The following is a 19,919-nucleotide window of genomic DNA, read 5'->3' as shown; positions in this document are numbered from 1 at the left end:
ATGCATCCAAAATGGTTTCTGTGCTCAGGGAGTTTATGTTCTCCAAGGGAGATTTCCGACTTTCCTCTAATATTGGTATGGCAGGTGCTGCTCTAAGGTAGGGGTTCCTTACATGACAGCTTTCCCTTTCACCTTTGGAATTCAGCTTTCAGAATAGCACCCTTCCACAGCACAGTAGTGGAAGTAAGGAGGCTGGTCTTTCCTTCTTGGTTTACAACACCATCTTCCTCATTTTGGAAGCAGCAGTTATCCTGAGTGTCTATGCTCTGGGGCATTCTTTAACTCAAACAATGTTGCTCTCTCATACTCTCTCTCCACCTCTGTCTCTGTCTCTGTCTCTCTCTGTCTCTGTCTCTCTCTGTCTCTGTGTGTGTGTGTCTTTCCCTCTCTCTGTCTGTCTGTCTCTCTATCTCTCCCTCTCTCTGTCTCTGTCTCTGTCTCTTTCTCTCTCCCTCTCTCTCTCTCCCTCCTTCCCTCCCTTCCCCCCTCTCTGTCTGTCTCTCTCTCTGTCTCTCTGTCTCTGTCTCTGTCTCTCTCTGTCTCTGTCTCTCTCTCTGTCTCTGTCTCTCTCTGTCTCTGTGTGTGTGTGTCTTTCCCTCTCTCTGTCTCTGTCTCTGTCTCTTTCTCTCTCTCCCTCTCTCTCTCTCCCTCCCTCCCTCCCTTCCCCCCTCTCTGTCTGTGTCTCTCTCTGTCTCTCTGTCTCTGTCTCTGTCTCTCCCTCCCTCCTTCTCTCTCTTACCCTCCACACCTCCCCCTGCCCCTCTCCCCACCCTGCTCCTCTTTCTTTCTCTGTTTCTGCTTCTTTCTGTCTCTCTCTCTGTCTCTTTTTCTCTCTCCCTCCCTCCCTCCCTTCCCCCCTCTCTGTCTGTGTCTCTCTCTGTCTCTCTGTCTCTGTCTCTGTCTCTCCCTCCCTCCTTCTCTCTCTTACCCTCCACACCTCCCCCTGCCCCTCTCCCCACCCTGCTCCTCTTTCTTTCTCTGTTTCTGCTTCTTTCTGTCTCTCTCTCTGTCTCTTTTTCTCTCTCCCTCCCTCCCTCCCTTCCCCCCTCTCTGTCTGTGTCTCTCTCTGTCTCTCTGTCTCTGTCTCTGTCTCTCCCTCCCTCCTTCTCTCTCTTACCCTCCACACCTCCCCCTGCCCCTCTCCCCACCCTGCTCCTCTTTCTTTCTCTGTTTCTGCTTCTTTCTGTCTCTCTCTCTGTCTCTTTTTCTCTCTCCCTCCCTCCCTCCCTTCCCCCCTCTCTGTCTGTGTCTCTCTCTGTCTCTCTGTCTCTGTCTCTGTCTCTCCCTCCCTCCTTCTCTCTCTTACCCTCCACACCTCCCCCTGCCCCTCTCCCCACCCTGCTCCTCTTTCTTTCTCTGTTTCTGCTTCTTTCTGTCTCTCTCTCTGTCTCTGCCCCTGTCCACAAACTCCAGTGACTCCCATTTGCCTCTAGGATCAAACACAAGATGCTCTGCTTGGCGTTCCAGGCCCAGCCCAGTCTTCTTATACCTTATTCCCTGACTTGTACTCTTTGATCTGTGCTCCATGAACAAGACCCTCTTTTATTTATCTCTGAATGTTTTCTCTGGTTGTCTTTCAAGCCTGGAATTTTCTGTCTCCTCCTGCTCCCCTACTGACTTCTCTGGCTTCCTTTAAATTCTAGCATCCCACTTCCCACAGAATGCCTTTCCCAATCCCCTTGAATTCCAGTGCCTTTCCTCTATTAATGATTTCTTAGTTGTCCTGTATAGAGCTTGTTGTTCAGCTGCTTCAGTCATGTCTGGCTGTCTGACTCCCTTGGGGGTTTTCTTGGCAAGGCTGCTGGAGTGGTTGGCTATTTCCTTCTCCAGCTCACTTTACAGATGAAGAAACTGAGGCAAACAGGTTTAAGTGTCTTTACTCAGGGTCACACCCCTAGGAAGTATCTGAGACCAGATTTGAACTCAGGTCTCCCTGACTTCAGGCCTGGCATGCTATCCACTGCACACATGACCCAGCTGCCCCTTTTATAGCTTGCTTGTATATATTTACTTATTTGTTGCTTCTCTCGTTAGCTTGTAGAATTGTCCCTCCTTTGTGTATCCTCCGTGCTTAGTAAGATGCCTGACACGTAGTAGACACTTAATGTTTACTGATTTGTTGGTTGGTATTTGGACTGGTAACAGAGCACTGAGTCAGTGGGATCGTCCGTTGGATTCTCCTTCTTGTACTAATATGCAGAGAGGCAGCGCCACGGGGTGGGGATGGATCGGCGTTTTTCTATTAAACAAAGCCAGGAGGAGGAAAGGCCTGAAAGATGGAGAAGCATCAGCCAATCACAGGTGTTGAGGGCAAGTTTGAGAAACTGAACTTTTCCCAGCTTTTCTGCTGCTCTCAAAGTGAAGGTCAGCGTCAGCCATCTGAGTTATTCCAACCCTCCTTATCGGAGTTCTTTTAATAGCCACAATGGTGAGCAGGGGAATTCTTTAGCTGAGTCAAAACACTTTTGTTTGTCTCGGTACCAAAGGACTTCCCCCTCCCGTTGCTGTGCTCCATCCCAAACCCCAGACTGAATCCTGACACCTCCCCATCCTGGGTCATCTCGCCCTGTCCCCCGGCTCCACGTAGTCCCTCTCGGAGGGCAGAGAGAAGGCAGCCTGCCACTTTAAGAGAGGACCTTTCTTTTGGTGAACCAAAGACGTCTGGCTTGGCTCACAGGCATCCTCCTTGGTCTGTACCTTTGCATAGCAAGGATTCAGACATGAGTTACCGCCCAGTTACCCAGCAGTCATGCTCTCTGTAAGATGTCCGCAGCTGGGCATCTCTGCGGTCCAAAAGCCGATACATGGACCACCTCTATTTCTCTTCCCTTCTCTTCTCCTCTTGCTCTCTCCCGAGCTGGTGAGCCAGGACAGTCATCATCTGATCAACTGGCATCTAAGAGCAAAGATCCAAATTCCAGAGCCCCAGGCTTCCCCCACTCCCATCTTCTCGTCTTACAGCTGAGAAAATGGAGCCCTGATGGGGGGGTGGTGAAGGGACTTGCCCAGTCACAGATACAGTGAATGGTGGAACTGAGGGAAGTCTAGCCTGCTGAGCCCAAACACTATGGGGGGGTGTCAGTATGGCCACGAAGAATGCCCTGAAGCAAGAGGCAGTTTGCAGAGTTTGGTGACCTGGAGATGCCTTTTCAAGGACATTTTTCTCATTCATGTTTATGTGCTGTGGATGCCTGAATTGGAGCCGTGATCACTTCCTTCCTTCTCCAGATGGGTTCTCCTGTTGGACCCTCTCACAAAGGAGGCGTCTATTGTTCAGAAACAGTTTTCATTTATTGTGACCCATCACTTGGCATAAGATTGAGCCACTGTGGAGTGTGCTCAGGACACAACACGATTCTATAATCGAACAGTGCCAAGCATTGTGGGGAAATAGAGCATGTTGATCATCTCCACAGACCCCAGGCTATTCCAGACTAGTAAATGCCTCCGAAGATGCAATGTGTTCTGTAGTGGGGAAAGCAAAGCAAAACCAAACAAATCGATCCCACCAGGCTGGGATCATCTGACGCGCTGGGTTCTAATTTAAACTATGCTACCAGCTGTTCAACCTTGGACACATTACATCCCTTTTTTATTTGCAAAGTGAGCTGATGGACCGAGGGCTCTCAGGTCCACTGTGTCTTTAACACTCCATCGCCTCTTCTGCTCTTAAAAAACCTCTAGGCAAGGAAACTCCATGACCTCACTTCCGAATGGCTTGTGATTCTATAGGTCTGTCGGTGCCTAATAATTGCTTGTTGATTGGGCAATAATGTTGCTCATAAGTCAGGGACATTCCTATTAATGCTCTTGGAAGAGACAATTCTTTTTCTTTTATCAGTTAGGCTTCTTTCCTCTTTGGTGGCCACTGTGGGCACATCTGGCCACCAACTTCTGTATCAGAAGATCTCTTCCCATAGCCTTGGAGACATTGGAATCATCCTCCAACCTTCCCCATAACCTTGCAGACAATGGAATCATCCTCTAACCTTCTCTTTCATTTGCAACAATCTTAATCCTTAGGAAGTGTCTCTTCCCCCCCTTCAGAACCAGACGACTAAAGGACCCAACGAATGAGTGAGTCAAGGTCAATGTCTGCCACGAGATGGAGGTTTCCCTGAACTGCTCATGGTGGCCCAGTGTCTGGAAAGACCCTGCATTTCGACTTCAAAGAGATGCTTTCAATGCTGACATTCTTCCCATCAGCCTATTAGCTCTAAGCCATGGAATGCCCCGGGCAGTTGTTCTTCACCTAAAGGAAGAAGGGGCCCATAGTGGGACTGAATAAGCAGGATGTAACATCTTATTAAGAATAGGACAGCAAGTAAAACCACTACTAGGTCTGATTCCCAAAGAAGGAGAAAAATGGGTTAGCATCTGTTGATGTGAAAACGTTTAGAGCTGCTCTTTTGCGGTGCAGAGAATGGGAAAATGAGGGGATGTCCTGTGATTGGGGAAGGGCTGAACACACTGTGGTATCGGATGGGAATGGGATAATATCGTGCTGACAGGAGTGATGAACAGGAAGAGCAGGAAAGAGCTGTGTGAACGGATGCAGAGCGAAATAAGCAGAACCAGGAGAACACTGGACAGTCACAGCAATATTGCAGAATGATGCACTGTGGTCCACTTAGCTACTGACAGCGATACAATGACCCAGAATAATCCAGAGGAATTTAGGACAAAGAATGTGATCCACCTCCAGAGGAAGAACTGCTGGAGTAGAGCTGCAGCTGGAAACCTGCCGTTTCACTTATTTATTTGGGTCTATGTTTGGGGGCTTTAGTTTTATAAGATTATTCGCTTACAAAGATGAATAACGTGGAAATACGTTTCATGTGCTAATAACCCAGAAAAAAGAATGGGTCAGGAAAAGTAGGTTAGAGGCAGCTCTGGGGCATGGTGTACACAGTGCTGGTCTTGGAGGCAGGAAGAGTTGACTATGAATCCCGCCTCAGACTCTTCACAGCTGTGTGAGCCTAGGCAAATCACTTCAACTCTTTCAACCTCAGTTTCCTCATCTGTGTAGTGGGGATGATAATAGCATTGTTATGACAGACTGTGGAGAGGACCAGATGAGATCATATAAAGAGCTTTGTGAATCTTACATGCTGGAGACATAATTTCATGATCATGCTGACGGTGATGGTGGTGGTGGTGGTGGTGGGAGTGTGATGGCGACCGTGGTGGTGATGATGGATAGCAGGGAGAGGAATGACTGAAAAGGGCATATTGTGAGGCAGCTCACTGAGCACATGCACACGAGCCATGTGCTCCATCCATAGCCACACGGATGAGACCCAGAACATCTAGAGAGAGGCTCAATGGACCCACCATGGTCCAGAGTGAGATGGTGGAGACGGGCTCTGAGCTACTGGAGGAGTTGTTCAGGTCCACCAAAATCATGCAGTAGATTCACCAGTGTGCCCCAGCTTTCAGAGAGACGAGAGCAGCCACTGGTGCAGTCTAGTCTGCGACATAAATAAGACCACTGGCGTAGATGGGGAGAACCCCAGCACACATCGTGTGTATAGTCAATGAACAGTGTCAGGACCTTGCTATGAGAAACATGGCGCCTTGGGCTCTAAGGCAGCTGGCCTGATTCTTCTTGGCATTTACTGGGTCAACTCTTTGTAGGGCCATTCTTATCCCACCCCCCATGGAAGCCTCTCACTCCCCATTTCCAAGTTCAAGGGGACCTCCTTGGGTCACCATGATGGTCAGGGCCTCTTTAGTGATGACCACCTCTCCTGGGCCTTTCTGCTGTCCTTCACAGGGCTCAGCACACTTGGGCATATTCAACTCTGTGGAAGAATGTGGAATGGACATTCCTAAAGGGAAAGGGGTGTTTCTGCTTTCTCTTTGTAGCCCCCAAACCTCACAGGGTGCCTGACACCCGCTACATCTAAGTGCCTGATGAATTTCATTCAGTTGACCACTATCACACTCAAGCAACTTTTATTTTTTTCCATCTGAATAAGTTTATTTAGTCACTTTAAAACACTATTCCTTGGTTACAATAATCACATTATTTCCCTCCCTCCCTCCACCCACACTTCCCCAACCAGACATGCAATTTCATTGGGTAGTACTTGTGTCCTTGATCAGAACCCATTTCCATGTTGTTGTTGTTTACACTAGGATATTCATTTAAGGTCTACATCCCCAACCATATCCCTTTGACCCATATATTCAAGCAGTTGTTTTTCTTCAGTGTTTTTACTCCCACAGTGTTTCCTATGCATGTGGATAGTGGTTTTTCTTGTAGATCCCTCCAAGTTGTTCAGGATCACTGCATTGCCACTAATGGAGAAGTCCATTACATTTAACTGTACTATAGTGTATTGGTCTCTGTGTACAATGTTCTCCTGGTTCTGCTCCTCTCACTCTGCATCACTTCCTGGAGGTCGTTCCAGTCTCCATGGAACTCCTCCACTTTATTATTCCTTTTAGCACAATAGTATTCCATCACCAACATATACCACAATTTGTTCAGCCATTCCCCAATTGAAGGGCATCCCCTCGTTTTCCAATTTTTGGACACCACAAAGAGCGCAGCTATGAATATTTTTGTACAAGTCTTTTTCCTTATTATCTCTTTGGGGTACAAACCCAGCAGTGCTATGGCTGGATCAAAGGGCAGACAGTCTTTTAGTTCCCTTTGGGCATAGTTCCAAATTGCCCTCCAGAATGGCTGGATCAGTTCACAACTCCACCAGCAATGAATTAATGTCCCTACTTTGCCACATCCCCTCCAGCATTCATTACTTTCCTTTGCTATCATGTTAGCCAATCTGCTAGGTGTGAGGTGATACCTCAGAGTTGCTTTGATTTGCATCTCTCTGATTATGAAAGATGTAGAACACTTCTTCATGTGCTTATTAATAGTTTTGATTTCTTTAACTGAGAATTGCCTATCCATGTCCCTTGCCCATTTATCAATTGGAGAATGGCTTGATTTTTTGTACAATTGATTTAGCTCATTATAAATATGAGTAATTAAACCTTTGTCAGAGGTTTCTATGAAGATTTTTTCCCAATTTGTTGTTTCCCTTCTGATTTTAGTTACATTGGTTTTGTTTGTACAAAAACTTTTTAATTTGATGTAATCAAAATTATTGATTTTACATTTTATGGCTTTTACTAGCTCTTGCTTGGTTTTAAAGTCTTTCCTTTCCCAAAGATCTGACAAGTATACTATTCTGTGTTTGCCTAATTTGCTTATAGTTTCCTTCTTTATATTCAGGTCATTCACTCATTCTGAGTTTATCTTGGTGTAGGGTGTGAGATGTTGATCCAAACCTGATCTCTCCCACACTGTCTTCCAATTTTCCCAGCAGTTTTTATCAAAAAGTGGGTTTTGGTTCCCAAAACTGGGATATTTGGGTTTATCATAGACCATCTTGCTGAGGTCACTTACCCCAAATCTATTCCACTGATCCTCCTTTCTGTCTCTTAGCTAGTACCAAATTGTTTTGATGACCACTGCTTTATAGTATAGTTTGAGATCTGGGACTGCAAGGCCTCCTTCCTTTGCATTTTTTTTCACGATTTCCCTGTATATTCTGGATCCTTTGTTCTTCCAAATGAACTTTGTTATGTTTTTTTCTAATTCTAAAAATTTCTAGTATTTCTAATTCTAAAAAAGTTTTCTGGTAGTTCAATGGGTATGGCACTAAATAAGAAAATTAATTTGGGTAGAATGATCATTTTTATTATGTTAGCTCATCCCACCCATGAGCAGTTGATGTTTTTCCAATTGTTTAGATCTAGTTTTAATTGTGTGGAGAGTGTTTTGTAGTTGTGTTCATATAGTTCCTGTGTTTGTCTTGGCAGATAGATTCCTAAGTATTTTATAATGTCTGGAGTGATTCTAAGTGGAATTTCTTTTTCTAATTCTCGCTGATGAGATGTGTTGGAGATATATAGAAATGCTGATAACTTATGCAGTCGAGCAACCTTTATACGCAGTGACTTGTGGCCATTTTGACCCATTTCATTTTCAAGTGAAACGTTGCTCTTTCACTCAAGCTCTCACATGTTTCGTCCCCTCTGGGGCCATTCTTTCTGAGCAGAGAAGGGACAAAGGAGAAAGAGCTCTGATCAGAACTGCTTGGTTCGAGCCTTAGCTTGTATCCTCACCAGCTGCATGACTGTGGGCAAGTCACTTCCTCTCTCTCTGGGCCTTGTTGCCCTCATTTGTATAATGGGGATAATCGATACTTATACCATTGCCTAACAGGGTTCTTGTGGGGGACGAAATGCACTATAGTGTACTATCATCTGTCAAAATCATTTCCCTGCTGCTGCTTTGCTTAACTGCCTGCCCCACCGTTCAATAATAGCTCACTTTTATTTAACACTTCCCGATATGCAAAACGCTTCACAGGCATTATTTCAGAAGATGCTATTATGGTGACTCCCCCAGTTTATAGATGAATAAACACAGGTTCAGTGAGCTTAGGGGACTAGTTTTAGAGCGAGGGACAAAGGGGGGATTCGGGAGGCGTCTTCCCAAGTGTGGCGGCTCTCCCTTCTCCAAGGGACACGAGCCACATAGGGTATGGACCAGCCACACGGAGCACAGACCATCCGAGCCAGGGCAGGTGGAGGAAGTGTGTGCTGTGGATGGGGAGAAGCATGGGGGAGGGGGGGGGCAGATGCTCAAAGCCCCTCTCTCCAGGCGGAGGCATCTCAGAACACACAATGCTAGAGTGGGGACACCTTATAGCATTCTGGCGGGTCACCGTCTCCCGAAACACACAATAGCAGGGTTGGGAGAATGTCCAGTTGGGCAGGCCTTGGGATGCCCAATGGGCCTCCGCGTCCATCTTTTCCTCACTCAGGGGGGCAAGGGGGAGTCTGTCCCCCTCACCAGCCAGATGAGTTAGTCAACGGAGGCCCAGAGCTGGATCCTGCTGGCCGGCTGGGTCCTTTGGAGCCTGGTTTCTCCTCTCCCAAATGTGTGCAGGCAGGGATTGCCTCCAGGATGGCGCCTGCTGTCCCGGTTGTGGCTCCCGCTTCCTCTCCTGGGTAGGGAGCAAGGATGCTGCGCTTCATTTCCTGCCTGTTCTGAGCTCGCTGCTTCCCAGCTCTTTTTATTAGAGCAGACATCACTAGTCACCCTGGCACTGGCGGCTGCCAGATGGGGCGAGGCGCTCCCTGCTTTCTCGAAGGGTGCTCTGGGCCAGACCTGCTGTGACGGGAGCTTTGGTACTCCAGCCCTTCAGACGCGGCCGGAGACGCTTCGTCAACTCCACGACGGCTTCGCACACCCTCGTCTTCATCCGTATCTCTGTCCCTGCGAGCAGAGGCTGCCAGCTTTGGGACTGGCTTCTTGGGCTAAAGAGTGGTCAGGAAGGCAGGGCTTCCCAGCTCTAACCTATAGCCCTCCTATTGCCCCTGAGCCCAGTGGATCTCAGGAAGAGGAAGGACAGGCGCTTGGCATAGGGAAGAGGCTAATCTTCATGGTTGAAAAGGCACTTCCTGCATTTCCAGAGGCCTCTCTCCCTCTTCCCTGGCCTGCCCTCCTGCCCCCCACCTGCACCCCTGGGACCCCCCACTCCAATGGCGTTTCCTAAGCAGAAATCCCAGGCCCAGGAGGAGGACGAGGGAGGAGAGAAAGAGGGATTTCTGAGCCGCCGGCAAGGCCGCTGCCAAGAGAACATTGGGAAGGAAGCCTGAGGAGATGTGACTGGAATGGCCAAGGCGCTTCGCTCCCTCCCCGGCCTGTCCCCATTCAAGTGAATAGAAAAGCCACAAGGAGAAGCTGCCCCCGAGGGAGCTCCCTATTCGAGGGCAGCCTCCCCCCCCCCCCCCCCCCCCCCCCCCCGTCCAGGAGAGCGATTTAGAAAGGGGCCGAAGAGCTGTTTGCCAGGTTAAACCGAATGGCTGCCGGGAAAACGCTCCCCCATGAGCTGGAGCCAAAGGACTTCAATGTGAAGCCGTAAAAAGCATCAGCAAATGTAGGCGCTTTAGGAAGGGGCCGAGTCTTGGGGCTCCCAGAATCCTGCGGGCTGAGGAGCTCTTGGACCATCGGCAGCACTTCTCTGCGTTCTCTCCAGGCCCCTGAACACCGTTGTGGCACCCCCAGACTCCCAGGATGCACCCGATGGGGCCTGCTCCCACCCTAGCCTTACCCTGAAATCCCTGGCTCTGATGAGAGCAAACCAAGGGAAGAGGAAGGGAGAAGCCAGTTGGGATTTGAACCCAGGACACATTGGGCGCAGCACAGACTTGGGCAGCCTGGGGGCATTCCGAGCCTGCCAGGATGGTAACCATCCCTTCCACCATCCCCTCTTTAGAGGGATGCCCACCCGAGACAAGTCACAGGCGATGGGATAATGGCAGAACGAGATCTAGAACCCGGGTCTGCAGCCCGTAAGAGATCTTGAATGTCAGGTTCCTTGGAAGGGAGGAGACTCTCCTTTTTGCCTCGGCGATGTTTCCAAGGTTTATTAGAGCCCAAAACCAAAGAAACAGCCCGCTGGGGACCGCCCACTCCAAATCCTTCATAGCGAGAACTTTCATTGGCCGCATGTCCCAGAGACCTAAAGACACTGAATCTCTGCCTTGGGTTCCTCCCTAGCATTTTGGGCAACTCTACTTGAATCCTTCCAGCGATGGGGTGCTCATTACTGGGGAAAGTAGGCCATCCCGTTTTCAGGTACGGCTCGGCTGTTGGGCCCTTGGTGTTTTCAGCCCCGGTGGAAGCGCCCTCCGCCTTATTCCACAGTGGAATCCTGGCGCCGCCCTCCAGGAGAACTCGGAAAGGCAGCCTGCAGGGGTTGCGATCTGCCATTAAGGAGAGGCTGTTCACAGAGGCCTCTGCGGGGGATGAATTCGAGTCTACTTCTGTGAATGTCTCTGCATAACGGGGCGAGCATCTGCGTGAATCCGCTCTGGCTGGCGCAGGCTTGCTGTGCTCCTGGGAAAGGAAGGCTCTCGCCCAGCCTCGGTCGCCCAGGGTCTGGCGTTGCCAAGGCCAGCGGGAGGAGTTTCCATGGAGCTCTGCCCAGGAGGCGATCTCAATCTCCAGGGAGAGATGCGCATCTAGCAGGGAGCCTGGAACACTGTGACCTACAAACGCCCATTCAGCAAAGCGAGCCGCCGGGCACCAGGTGACCTTGGGCGAGGCGCCTCACCTGCCTGCCGCTGCCCTCCTGGACGTCCCTCCGCCTGCCCCGCCGGCCTCCCTTCCCTCCCCCCCTCGATGGCCCGAGGGTCCTCTGGGAAGATGTTGGCTGGCCTTCTCCCGGCAGGGGTCCTCCTGTGGGGCCTTTGGGGCTCAGATGCCTGGAGGGCTGCTGCTCCTGACCCCAGGCTGCAAGAGAAGCCCGCAGCCCTGCCTGGGGGGCTCCTAAGGCCCACCTTCCTGCTTTCAGCGCTGGAGGCTAAGCAGGATCCAGAGAAGTAACACTACCAGCAACGCCACCAGCAATGCCTGGGCTGACCTTCCGGGGCACTTTGGGGTCGATGAAGCACTTTCTCCACATCAGGCCTTTTCCTCCTGACAACAAAAGCAGGTGGGGGGGGGGGGGCAAAGTGTCATCTACAGAGACCTTCCGGCCACTGGGAGCCTCGTGAAATAAGACTGAAAAAGCCCAGCGGCTGGGAGTGTGAGAGGGAGGGAAAGGTGATGCTTCTAGGGAGGTGTGGACCGCCTGCTCTCTGATTGAGCACACAGATCCCTGACTTGCTGCGCATCAGCTTGTTTTCCTGCCTCAGTTTACTCATAGGAGAAAATGAGCCAACCCTCGGACTGAGGGGATCGCCATCTGCTCGACCCTTTCCTTTTCCAGAAAAGGAAACCGAGGCAGCTTGTCCAGTGTCCCCCAGAAAGCCCTAGAATGGGACTAGAGCATCTCCAGCTCCGTCTTTTCTAAGATCGTTGACTAAATGAGATCATACTTGTAAAGCACTTTGGGAACTTGAAAGCACTGGATAGTTATTATTTCATCAACAATGGGAGCCAGACTGAGATTTAAGTATTCTTGTCACTATTATTAATTTATTTATTTTATTCATTTAGACTATTTTCTCATGGTTCCTAGATTCATGTTCTTTCCCTCCCCTCCCCCAACCCTCCTCCTGTAACTGACATGCAATTCCACAGTTTTACCTGTCATTGATCAAGATCTATTTCCTTAGTCCTGATATTTGCACTAGAGTGATCAAAGTCAACAACCCCAATTCTATCCCCACCAGACCATGTGTGCTTTCCTTCTGTGTTTCTGCTCCCACGGTTCTTTCTCTGGATGTGGATCGCTTTCTCCCAAGTGTCTCGGACCATCCTGGGTCGTTGCAAGGCTGCTAGTAGAGAAATCCGTTACTACTATTATTTTATTAACAGGAATACTAATAGTCAGCATTTAGGTGGCCCTTTAAGTTTTGCAAAGACCTCTACAAAGAGCACATTTGGTCCTCACCACCTTCCTGGGAGGTAGGCGCTATGATTACTCCCATTTTAGAGGTGAGATGGACAGATGTTAAGTGACTTGCCCAAGGTCACACAGCGAATAAGTGGTCCGGGGTACCTGTCTGTCTGTCTCTCTCAAATTCTTCATCTCTGAGCTGGGGATCATGGGGCCTCAGAGCTGAGAGCTAGAAGGGGTCTCAGTAGCTACTGCCCAGTCTTTGAGTAGAAGGACATCCTACCATGGTATCCCCACTTCCTAGAGAGAGCAGGAGGGGCCTTTCAGGCTAGTGAATCCACCCCTGTTACTCCCTGAGGGGGAGCCTGGGGCCCAGAGAGGTGCTCTCTCAAGCCAGTGCTCCTACCTAACCAGGTTTGCTCTACTCCATCCCAGGTGGCCCGGAAGGAAGCCCTGGTAGAATCTTCCCCCTGCTCAGCCCTGCCCATCACCAACTAGGAGCGGATGGGCCCTCTCTGGCCAGCTTTCTGAGCATCTTGGGGTCTGGAAAGCCCAGGCTAGAGGCAGGTCTTTGTCTCCACTCTCCAGGTATGGTGGGGAAGAACTTTCCCATCGTGCCTTGCTCTGCCCCTGGCCTGTGGGCCGAGAGGTTAAGCTCGCAGGGTGAGAAATGAGTCAAGTTTCCACCCTCAGCCTCAGTCCTGTGGCTTCCTGAAGCTCAGACAAGATCACGGAGAAATTCAAAGGGAGATTGTGGGGTGGATGAACCCAAGCCGAAAGCACCAATTCATGCCCCCCCCACACTCCCTGGCCCCTCTCTGTGGTCATCCCTGACGTGGACACCCAGCCGAGCCGCCAGCGCCTCCTCCACCTCGTTATACCGTATTGCTGTGTTTTTTGTCTATGTTTATAGACACGCATGTCGTTTCCCTTAAGACAAGGCCGATTCCTTCAGGGCCAGAACTAGCTCCCTTTGGATACTGGCATCCCAGTATACGCTGGGTGCCTACGAACCATGCAGTGTAAGGGGGAAAGGGGTTATTTTTATAAAGGGGTTGGGCTGGATTATTTAAGAATAGGATTTAATTTATTCCAAAGAGATTTATTTACCATTTATTTACAAAATATAGAGAGAGTGAAGTGGAAAATCAGAGAGAGGAAAGGCTAAGACATCTAGCCTAAATAATCTACTCCTGGCCCCTGGCTCAATCCGGGCCGGAGAGGCCTCGGAAAAGCCCAGGACCCGGGGAGGTCTTTCCAGAACATCCAGGAAAGGAGTCAGCCTCTCACTCACCACATGTGTCAGTCCAAAGGAAGTGATTCAAGGACAACTCCACCAGGAAAGGTCTCAGGTCCAGTCAGCAGATTGTTCACCAGCCTCCAACTCGAACTCAGAACTCCAGAAGAAGCCGAAGTCCAAGTTGAACTCCACTCAGGAAGTTGTAACTCCTTTTAAAGACACTTTCTTTTGTGCCACTTCCTGTGCCTTCCCCTAATTTTATGTCTGCCAATCACAGTTGAAGCTTTGCTTAGGACAGCCTACGGGGCAGTCAGTTTGATTCTGATTCGTTACCCACTATGGCACACGTGGGCCACAGACCTCCCACTCAATGACTAAGTGGGATGTTTACACTTTTGGTGATTAGATCTGACAATGGGCAGGGGAGTTAACTTAATTTTCACAATGGGAGGGAGAGTTAAATTAATTTTCACAATCAGGGGAGTGTTCAATTTAATCTTTAGAGGGAGAAGTGCTTTTTTCCTGGAATGGAATTGAACTGAGGTGTCCCAAGTCCTCCCTGCATGCCAGTGTAGAAGACTGGAGTGAGCCATCCTCACCCAGCTGTGCCCCCTGGCTCAGGTAGCCTTTTCCTGAGAGCCCCCGGGATGAGGAAGGGACCTCCCCTAAGACAGAAGGGGATGCCATTGTCTGAGGAGGTCAGCGTGCTGGGATGAGAAGCTGCCTGGGTGCAGAGCCTGCTGCCAAAGAGCGCATGATCTACTGGGAAAGGGAGGTAGGGGAGGAATACCATCTGTGGCCACCCATCACTGTCATGATACACTGGACAACAGGACAAGATTTAGAGCCAAGAGGGACCTCTCAGTGCTTGTTTTATAACTGGGGACACTAAGGGTAAGGGACTTGTCCAAGGTCATACACACAGCAAGGAGCAGAGCTGTGAGTCAGTCCTAGACGTGGTGGCTCCAAACCCTACACCTGTGTCGGGAGAGCTCTGCTTGTCTCTTTACTGACATCGGACAAATGTAGAGCAGAAGGTGAGGGGCAAAGAGCCCAGTGAGATGCAACCAACCTCCTCAGTGTGACAAGGAAATCACTTTAAAAGACTGATATATATATTAATTTAAGGTCGCCAAGGAATTCAGCTATGTAATTCCTAAATGAAAACTCAAGTCAGCCGTCAACCTTTTATGGAGTTTTAATTACAAACAGGAGGAAGAAAGGAATTAGAGAGAGAGAGGGAGAGAGAAAAAGAGAGAGAGAGAGAGAGAGAGAGAGAGAGAGAGAGAGAGAGAGAGAGAGAGAGAGAGAGAGAGAGAGAGAGAGAGGGAGAGAGAGAGAGAAGGGAATAGGGCTTAAATACCCCTTCTGTTTAGGCTGGGCCAAAAGGCCCAAGCCCTTAGATAGCTGAGGCAAAGAAAAGAGATCAGTCCCTATTACTCACGTGACCAAAATGGAGAAACAGTCTCAGGGGCCTCCACCTCCAGCTTCCTTCAGAGCCAATCCTCCAAGCACCACCTCTCAGACCAAAAACCTCTCCAACCAACCACCCTCAGTCCTCAGACCCCTCTCTCTTTAAGGAAACCATCCAAGTTGCCTCCCCTCAGTTCTCACATCTACCAATCACGGTCCATGTCTTCCCTGTGCCAATGGTGGCTCTAGCTTAACCCAGGACTGCCTAGAGGTCTGTGGCTTTGCACATGTCTGTTGGAGGTCATATTCTCAAATAATTAAATCTTGATCCTTTGCTGCAGCCCTTCCTAAATCCTGTTAGGACTGAGTGGGGTGGAAATTGTATTTTCCAAGACCTGGCTCTATCATTCCAAGTATCTCTGTTGTATCAATTCTAAAATCAATCATGACTCAAAGAACTTCCTGTTCTATGCTTAAGCATAGGTCAAAGCCCTTTCCATTGTTCAGCAAAAGGTTTCTGTCCTAAAGTAATCTTAAGAAGGGAGGAGGAGGAACCTCCCATGCCAATGGGGTTCACATTCCAATAGAGTTCCCACTATCAGTATGAAATTTTCCAAGTATGAAATTTCCCAGTGGTGAAATTTCCAACATTTATAAGTCTAAGAAATTTTAAGGTTTACAACAGGGAGGAATAAACCCTAACCTTGGAGCCTGGCAGACATCATGAAGGAAGAGGCCACCTCCTGGACCTTGAAGGAAGAGGAGGATGCCGATGGGAGGAGGGGATGAAGCGGCATCGCCAATATAGGACCTGGCACCATAAAAGGTGGGCTGAGGATGCAGAGCAAAAGGCCATGAAGTAAGAGTCACGGGAGAGAAGACTAGAAAAGGGAGGTGGGAGCTGAGCTGCCCAGGGCTGAAAGCCAGGCTGAGGAGTTTGAATGTCATACAAGAGGCAGTAGGGAGCCATTAAGACGCTGGGACGGGAGAGTGATTGGACTTCCCTGCTGAGAGCTCAGGCGCTCATCCCCTCCTCTCCCTTGGATTCAGCACAAAGGCACATCTCTTGACTGAGCATTTCTTTATACAAGGTGGCATCCGCTTCGAGGGCTTGCCTCAGTGGATTGAGGGGTGCCCCGGGCCGAAGGGAGGCATCCACTGACTCTCCTTGCCCCATAAATGGTCTACACTTCCTTGGCTGGGAGGACGCACTGCCCTTGTCTCCCAGGATGGAGGGGAAGGAGAGGCTCTCCTCCTCCTCCTCCTCCTCCTCCTCTACTCCTCCTCCTCCTCCTCCTCCTCCTCTTCTTCCTCCTCCTCCTCCTCCTCCTCCTCCTCCTCCTCTTCCTCTTCCTCCTCCTCCTCCTCCTCCTCCTCCTCCTCCTCCTCCTCCTCTTCCTTCTCCTCCTCCTCCTCCTCCTCCTCCTCCTCCTCCTCTTCTTCCTCCTCTTCCTCCTCTTCCTCCTCCTCCTCCTCCTCCTCTCCTCCCCTCCTCCTCCTCTTCCCTCTCACCACAAGGATCCAGATGGTGCTGTGGCTGGTGCTGAACATGACTTTTTAGCTCTTCTCTGGCCAACCTGCCGGGCGACTCTACTTGCCTTGAAAGTGTGAGATACTGTCAGGGGCTGCCCAGAGGCTTGTCTGGCCTCCATCCAGGACCTTAGCGTTGGCCCAGCCTCCCCCATCGCAGCCCATGAGGCAGGGCTACAGCCCACAGGACTTCCCAGAGCAGGTCACTGTACTTGGGGCGGCTCCGCCTGCACCGATGGGTTTGGGGTGGTTGTCGCTGTTGCTGCTGCTCTTCCCCTGATCTCCACTTGGCCTCTTTGCAGCTTCCACCCATCCCTGCCTGCTAGGGACAAACAGAACAAGTTGAGTCCTCCGCATGCCAACCCTTCAAACCTGTGAAGCCAGCCCTCTGGTTCCCTTCCACACCAGGAGGCTCCTCCCTTGGCGAGACCCTCCTCTTTCCTGCCACCAATCCTTAGAGGAAAAACCCGAAGTCCTTTGCAGCCCTGTCGGCCTGGGCCTGGATGTGCTCCAGGGTCTCAGTGTCTCTTATAGATACGGCAGCAGAAACAGTCAAGCACAAGCATTTATCAGCTGCCTATTAGATGGCAGACTCTGGGGATAACACACACTCACAGGTATGTGTGTGCATGTGTCTATGGCCATGTTTACCTATTGAGGCTGAGTGGCTTAGTGACTAGAACGCTGAACCTGGAGCTAAGAGGACCTGAGTTCAAATCCAGACTCAGACTCTTATAAGGTGCATGGCCCTGGGTAAGTCACCTAACCTTGTCTATCTGTTTCCTCGTCTCTAAAATGGAAATAATAAGAGCATCTACCTCAGAGAGTGGCTGTGAGAATGAGATGAGATAATCTATGTCAAGCACTTAGCACAGTGCCTGGCACAAAGGATGCATTTGCTAAAGGTTTATTTCTCGCCCAAGTTGGAGGGGCAGCTGCCACACGTGGTCCTCATATCACCATGTTAAGTTGCTCTCTTTCCCAGCTAGGCCACTTCTTCCTTCTTTGGGGAATCTGGTGACCCTCTCCTCTGGGGAGCTTAGGAATGTGTGGGGTCCGGCTTCAGCTCTGCTGCCGCTCACTGAGCTTTTGATAAATACTGTAGTTCCTTTTAGAGAAAAGGACCAGAATTGTGTGAATTTGTGTGCATGTGTGTGTGTGTGCGTGTGTGTGTGTGTGTGTGTGTGTGTGTATATACTCATTTGAAATTTGTACACAGCTCTCCCAAGTGCCCAGGGAATCTCTGCCTTTCTACTTGGGACTTCTCTTTGGAGGCACCCCAGGAGAGAATCTGGGGGATACTATCATTCAAGATTGGAAAACGAGTCAAGGCTCTGGGAATTTCTTTGAGCAGCCAGCCTCAGGTAGGGAGTCTGCTCACAGAGAAACCAGTGATTTCACCTGAGTCAAAATTGCCTCGAGAGTAAGACAGTGCAATGCGACACCCAATATTCCATTGTTTTCTTAGCCCTTTAGACTGCCCTCATTCACAAGGCCCTCTTCCCCTTGACGTTACCCAAATTCTATTAAAGAGGAGGGAAAACCCTCCTGCCCCATTACGCCCAGCTCCTTTCAGCCTCTAGAGTCATTAGTGCTCCCCCAATGACTTTACCAGCAGTTGGATTGGGCTTCTCCCTCCTCTGATTGTCATGGTTCCTTTTGTCTTATATCTCTTTGAGTGGTTCCCTTTGTAAGGGCAGAGATTGGGTTGTTTCTGACTGTTATATGTTACCCAGAGCAAAGCAACAGCTTCCTTTCTGCAGGCAGTGGGTTCGAGATAAAGGCTCCTTGACTGAGTTGCGATATAGCAGAGTACAGAAGTAGTGTAGACAAGGAGTGCTGAATTTGGGGTCCTGTGACCTGGGCTCAGATCCCAAAGGAATCTAACTCCCTGGATGACCTCAGCTAACTTACTTCACTCCCCACATCTGGAAATGAAGGGGTTGCACTAGATGTTCTCTGAAGTCCCTTTCCCACATGGCTCCCAAACCCTCTGTAACCAACCTGTCTTCTCCCCAAACATTGCAGTGACATTTAGCAAAGGCTCGGGTAGAAGGTGGAGATCGATGCCCAGGTGCCAGTGATTCTGCCATATCACCCTCTCATGGACGTGGCTTTGCCTCCGATTCAAGGGGGTTTCATCTTTAGGAAAGGGAGATAAGAGTTTCCCTACTAATAGTGTGCTACCAAGTCATGGGAGGATAAATCAGTTGGTTGAAGAAAGAAAAATATGAGTCACTATCCATCCTTACCAGGCATAAATCCAAGGACTGGAGACAAAATGACAGCCAAGATCAGACTACTCTGGCTCCCATCCATTCAGGATTCTTCAGTCCATGTCCACACCCACTGAAAATGCTTTGGTGTTGCCATGGCGCTCTTCAAGGCACTTGGAAATTGGAGAAAGGCTACAAATCCAAGCCTGTGGGGTCTGTCAGACCCAAATTGAGAAGTGGGATTATAGGGCTGGGGTTGCAAAGCCACTTCTGCAACAGCAAGCTATGTTACCTTGGGCATCACTTTCCTCATTTCTAAAACATTGGGATTGGACGTTTGTTGGTGTCATGAAGATGTCAGGACAGCTAACCTACTGATTGATGGTCAGGGTCCAAACAATAGGGGTGGTTTAGACCACTGCCCTGAATCTAATTAATAGGAATAAAGAGGAACATTTTAAAATTAGATTCACATAATCTGCTTCATCAGTAAGTTAGAGAAGGCAGGATTGGACAACACTTTTCCTGGAAAAAAAAAAAGAAATGGGGATTTTAGATGGTGTGACAAAGAAAAAAAAAACTGATGTGATCTTGGGCTGAAGAAAGAGAGGCATATCTTCCAGGAAAGGATAAGGGCAAAGTCCTACTGCCCCCTGACTTAGTCAGACTTTTTGAGGAGCTTTACAGGGTTCAGTTCTGGGCAACACTCTTTAGGAAAGACATGGATGTCTAGAGGAAGGTAATGGGATGGTGAAGGGTATTGAATTCATGATATAGGAAAACTGAATCAGTCAGTCAGTCAACAAGCATTTATTAAGAAGAGGAATACACAGCTGGACCTAAAGGAAAGCCATTTTTGCCATTAATGGGCTTATATTCTAAGATGGGAGAGGAGTAAAACTAAACAAAAAGAGCCGGAAAAGGAAGGGGACAGGAAGGAGAGAGGGAAGAACCTGGGTCAGGCTCATGACAGAGAAGTCTGGATTATAACCTGACAAGAGATGAAGAGCTGCATATGGCGGACCTGGGCTAGGAACAAGTCCAACCCCATTATCATACACATGATTCCCTCTCATGTCTTCCACATTCTGTTCAGATTGGCTGATGGACGGGCCTCTGTGCTTTTCACAGGCTCTTTACCTTCCT

Source organism: Monodelphis domestica, chromosome 8 (genome assembly GCF_027887165.1).
Source record: "Monodelphis domestica isolate mMonDom1 chromosome 8, mMonDom1.pri, whole genome shotgun sequence".
NCBI classification, from domain to species: Eukaryota; Metazoa; Chordata; class Mammalia; order Didelphimorphia; family Didelphidae; genus Monodelphis; species Monodelphis domestica.
This window is presented reverse-complemented; position numbering follows the sequence as displayed.